Consider the following 6,058-nt stretch of genomic DNA (forward strand, 5'->3'; position numbering starts at 1 on the left):
AATGAGCATTTTCTTATTTTAATATTGGTAACATAAATTTACATGAAAAGTTAAGACCAGATGTGCCACTCAATGCTAATGTCAAATCAATTTTATAGATTTCCTCTTTATGCTGTACAGATGTCCCTATATTGTGACGTAGAGCTGTAAAGTTCAAATCAAGTGATATTCACTCAAACTCTCCTGATGAAGTAAACCGTGACCAGCCCAGTGATGTAATCAGAAAATGCTTTTTTTAATGTAGCCAAAAGCAGCAGCATCTTGATCATAAGGTTTTATTTGGTTAATACTATTGTTTAATTGGGAGAGAAAATAATGCACCATCTCCAAAACCATCATCTCATCCACTAGCCCCCTCAGTTGATCATCTTCAAGCCATTCGAATTCATTTACCCCAGTTCTTTCTCTCCAGCAAGTCTTTAGCCTCATCTAGACTTCCAGCCCCTTGATCCTACCATTTATCATTGTCCATGACTCCGTTCATATCCTTGCTTCCTTCCTTATGAAGCATAGATGATGGCATTTGCACCACACTATTGGAAACATCCTAACCCGTGTATCTTGTCCCCTCCATCATACCTGTCAAAACCCTCAGTCTTTGAGAGCCACTTTCTTGGCACCTGTACCCAAGCAGCAAGGCGTGATGGGAAGAAGTGCACAAGTATGTTGACTGATCTCACTTCAGATTTTTGACCATACCTCTCAGGTGGTCACTTGTTGCTGCCAAACAAACCTTTAATTCCCTGGTGGTAGCTGAGTTGTATTCAACTCTTTTGCGACCCCATAGACGGTAGCCTGTCAGACTCCTCTTTCCATGGGATTTCCCAGGCATGACTACTGGAGCCGGTTGCCATTTCCTACTCCAGGGATCGAACCCTCGTCTCCTTCGTCTCCTGCATTGCAGGCAGATACTTTTACTGCTAAACCACCTGGGATGCCCTGTAATTCCCTAGTAAGTTCACTTTCTCTCTCTGGTGACTATTTCTCACAGTGTTACTTATCTGACATCAAATACCCAACCTTCCCACATTACCTCTCAGATAACCTCCTCAGACTTTTAGAGATAAATAGATTCAAAGAACTAACTAATCTCCCCATTTCACATTTCTGCCAGCCTTCCTGCCTCCAGCCTTCTTTGTCACTCTCCTACAGAATTCTAAAGTCAGTTCTTCCACTTATGCCTTGGATCCCAGCACCTGCTGACCTCAAGAGCTTTGCCACCGCAAAGATCCCCACATTTTACTCCATTTCTTTCTTGCATTGTCAATTTTTACCCTCTTTCATTGGTATAAAAGTGCACTGTGATACCTTTCATCTCAAACAAACTTTGCCTTCAATCATTTGGCTAACTCCAGCACCTTTACTGGTAGCTCAGCTGGTAAAGAATCCGCCTGCAGTGCATGAGACTCCAGTTCAATTCCTGGGTCGGGAAGATCCCCTGGAGAAGGGATAGGCTACCTACTGCAGTATTCTTGCCTGGAGAATCCTTAAGGACAAAGGAGCCTGGTGGGCTGCAGTGCATGGGGTCGCAAAGAGTTGGGACATGACTGAGCAACTAAGCACATGCACGGCACCTTTCCAACAGAGCTCTTTGAGAGCGTTATCCAGTTTGCTGTCAACTTCTGTTTTCTCACTTGCTCCTTGACCCACTTACTCCAATCCAGTTGCACCACAGCCACTGAAACAGCTTTATTTAGCAAGAGTAAGAAATCCCCCCAATACTCATCCTTTCGAAAGCTTCGTTTGCTTGTTTTGCTCTAAGTGAAACCTGTCTCTCCCCTGGGGAGACAGTTTCCCCTGACGTTCCCAGTGACTGTTTTCACTTCCGCTCTTACCCCAGCGTTGCAGGGAGTGAATTCCTTGAATGCTCAATGTCCTTCCCCTCCTCCTGTTCCACTGTACTCGGCAATCCATCAATCACAGTTCATTTCAGCTGTCTTCTGACTCCAGACCCATACTTGAGTGCCTTAATGTGGCTGAAGAAAACTGTGCCAAGGTCAAGTGGGCCCTTAATACTGCCCATGAGTTTTAATTTATTACAATGGTCTGTCTCTTCATTCCCCGCCTCCGCTTGACAACTGTTTCTCTCTTCACACTTGAAACACCTCCCTGCGTATTGATTCTTGGTTGATGACCTTGATTGCTATTTCACCAGAAGAAAAAAAAATTAGAAACTACCAGGAGAGAACCTGCTTCCCCCTGACCACAGGTTCTTGCGATGAACTGTGTGTGCCTCCGCTAAGGCCAGCCTCTTCCTCTAAGCAGTAGATCTCCCAGTTCTAAAACCAAAATTTCCTGGTGTCTCCCCAACTCAATGGTAACTCCATCCTTCCAGTAACTCGGGCAGATAATTGCGGCATCCTGCTTGAGTCTATTTGCAGGCTTACATCCAGCTAATCAGCAAATCCCATCAGCTTTACCTTGAGAACAGTCTCTACACTTCTCACTGCATTCAGTTATTGATATCTCCTGGCCCAAGCCCCACTATTCCTCACTTGTGTGCTTAGTCTCTCAGTTACGTCTGACTCTTGGCGACCCTATGAGCTGTAACCTACCGGGCTCCTCCGTCCATGGAATCTTCCAGGCAAGACTACTGGAGTGCATTGCCATTTTCTTCTCCAGGGGATCTTCCCTACCCGGGGATCAAACCCATGTCTCCTGTGTCTCCTGCATTGCAGGCAGATTCTTTACCCACTGCTAAATTACAGCAATCGCTTCCTAACTAATTTCCTTGCTTTGGACTTTGCTCCCCACCTCTTCCTGGCCCCCATAGTGTCTGCTCAATATGGGAGCACCTGTGAGGTGCTCCTCAGCCCAAAACCCGGGCTTCCTGTCTCACAATGAAGGCTCCACTCCCCTCTTGCCCCATTCAGTCACCCTCTTCCTCACTTACTCTGCTGCAGCCGCTCTGGCCTCCTTCCGAGTCTTTAACGTTGCCAGGCACTTTCACACGTGTTCTTCCCTCTTTAAATGCTCTTCCTCCAGCCGCCTGCATCGCTCATTCCCTCTGCTCATTCAAGGTTTCACCAGTCACCCCAGCGCTGTTACTTTACTTTATTTTTCTTTCTCTCTTTAATCCCTGCCAGCTCTAGCCTCAGAGCCGCTGTCCTTCCTGCACCCTCTTCCTGGGATGCCCTTCCATGTGCTATTCCCATAGCTTCCCCGGCTATCTTCTGAAGGTCTTCCTTGTGTGCACTCCTCCTCCGACCGCCAGCAATGGACAACTAGTTGGGCTAGTTCTCCCAACACTAGAGGGAAGATTCTATTTGCTAAGGCTGAATCTTCGAGAAGGGCTTCAGCAAGGTCTTTCGTCCCAGTGTCCTTCATATCAGTTGAACAAGACTGAGTCGGGTTCAGAAGCAAAGGAAAGCTTCATTATTAATGGAATAATGGACCGGCTCCGGGTCTAGAGCCTGATTACTCTTAAATTGCAACCCTGCCCTCCACACCTGGAGCTCTCTCTCCTGCTATTCTTTGCTGTTGCTCAGTCACTAAGTCATGCCCAACTCTTTGAGACCGAAAAAGCCCTGCTTGGGCTTCCCTGGTAGCTCAGCTGGTAAGGAATCCACCTGCAATGCAGGAGACCCCAATTCAATTCTTAGGTGGGGAAGTTCCGATGGAGAAAGGATAGACTGCTTACTCCAGCATTCTTGGGCTTCCGTGGTGGCTCAGATGATAAAGAATCCACTTGCAATGTGGGAGACCTGGGTTCAATCCCTGGGTTGGAAAGACCCTCTGGAGGAGGGCATGGCAACCCATTCCAGTATTCTTGCCTGGAGAATCCCCATGGACAGAGGAGCCTGGTGGGCTATAGTCCACGGGGTCACAAAAAGACATGACTGAGCGACTAAGCACAGCCTATTTAGTTTTCTTTTAAGTGCTCAGAATCAGCTAGCATACTATAATTTATCTTTTTCCCCCTCATAGATTGGGGATCCCATGAGGACAAGGATTTTCCCCTGTTTTGTTCACAGGTGTAGCCCTAGTCCCTTGAACAGTATCTAGTGTGGAGTTGGTACTCAATATGTATCTGCTCAATGAAAGACCACTTTTGTGCCAAAGCTGGTGGTCAGTTCTCTAAATTTTATTTGAATTTACAGTAACTTCACTGGTGATGACTCCCTCCTTGAAACATTTTTCTCTAGGCTTCCATGACCCCGGACTCATGTGATTGTCTACTTACCTCATTGGTCACTTCTGCGGTTCTTGAATATTTCTCTTCCGTCAGATGTCTAAATGCTGGAGGGCCTCGGGGTTCTCTGCCCTTAACAGTCTTCTCCACCTATCCTTTTTTCTCAGGAAATCTCATTCAGCACCGTAGCTTTGAAATATTACCTATAGGCTGATGACACAGTATTTTATCTCTAGCCCAGATGTCTGCCTTACATTCCAGACATATCTCTCCACTTCCTACACTGCACACCTTGGATGTCTAATAGGCCTCTTAAACCTTCCATGGCCCGAAGCGGTGCCATTGAATTTTCTTCTATGTGAGCCATTGTCCCACCCCCACCTCCAAACAGTTTCTGGATAGTTACACCAAAAGCTCTTTGAGACAGACCTGTCTTGTTCACTGCAACCAAGAAAAATGCCTGACCATTGTAAGCACTCCATATATATTTGTAGTCTTGGTTCTTGGTGAAGATTCTTCCACTGAGGAGAAATAGTTTGGGTCACTTCTGTTTAACCTCATTTTCCTCATTCTTAAAATGGAGCTGAAGAGCAAGATGAAGTATGTGAAGGAACAAACCTCAGGGCTCGACCCATGGGAAAGGGTTGGCCAAAAAGTTCATTCAGGGTTTTCTGTAACATTTGTATGAAAAATCTCAAATGAACTTTTTGGCCAATATCTATCACCCTCATTTAAAAAAATATTTATTTAATTGACTGCACTTGGTCTTAGTTGTGGCACGAGGCGTCTTTCGTTGTGGCATGTGGGGTCTAGTTTCCTGACCAGTGATCAAACCCAGATCCCTGCATTGGGAACACAGAGTTTTAGCCACTGGACCACCAGGGAAGTCCCAAATTACCCTCCTTTCTATAAGACGCTTCATCCTTGGAAGGAAAGCTATGACAAACCTAGATAGCCTATTAAAAAGTGGAGACATCACTTTGTCAACAAATGCCCTATAGATGTCCATGTGCAGATGTGACAGTTGGACCATATAGAAGGCTGAGCGCCAAAGAATTGATGCTATTGAACTGTGGTACCGGAGAAGACGCTGGAGAGTCCCTTGGACAGAAAGGAAATCAAACCAGTCAATCCTAAAGGAAATCAACCCTGAATATTCATTGGAAGGACTGATGCTGAAGCTGAAGCTCCAACACTGTGGCCACCTAATTCAAAGAGCTGACTCATTGGGAAAGACGCTGTGAAAGATTGAGGGCAGGAGAAAAGGGCAAGAGGATGAGGCAGTTGCATGGCATCACCAACTCAATGGACATGAGTTTGAGCAAACTCGGAAATAGTGAAGGACAGGGAAGTCTGGCATGCTGCAGTCCATGGAATCTCAAAGAACCAGATGTTAGCCACTTACAACAACCATAGGTCTTATTTAATTCTCATGAGAAGATTTTGAAGTGTTACCCCATTTTTTTTAACTTGGCAAAACTGAGCTCAGATAGGAATGATAAATATGTAGAATTTAAGAGAAAAATATAAACTTCTTACGGCAATGCCCGTCATATACTAGGAATGCATTCAAACTATAAAGATGTTTTTCTAAACACCCCTCACTCGGTTACCCTCAAGGCAATTGTAATGAAGTAAGTCATTTAAACTGGACTGTTGTATGGCACATTTCTGATCATGTTTCCCCGCCACCTGGCCCCCCTCCACCCCAATATGCAGAAAAGATGCATAAAACTTCATTTGGAGGTCAGGGCATAGTGGGGCACAGGTAGCTGGTGGAAGTCTGTATCTCCTAGTTAGTTGTTTTTAGTACTGTTTTTAAAGAAGAATGTGATCCCTGCAAAGTGATTGCAGGGGCTGAGGTCCGAAGGTGATACACATACAGTAAAGGAAGAGCTGATTCTCAGCACCTGGCATGTGGGTAAC

This window comes from Bos indicus x Bos taurus, chromosome 15 (assembly GCF_003369695.1).
Source record: "Bos indicus x Bos taurus breed Angus x Brahman F1 hybrid chromosome 15, Bos_hybrid_MaternalHap_v2.0, whole genome shotgun sequence".
Classification (NCBI taxonomy): domain Eukaryota; kingdom Metazoa; phylum Chordata; class Mammalia; order Artiodactyla; family Bovidae; genus Bos; species Bos indicus x Bos taurus.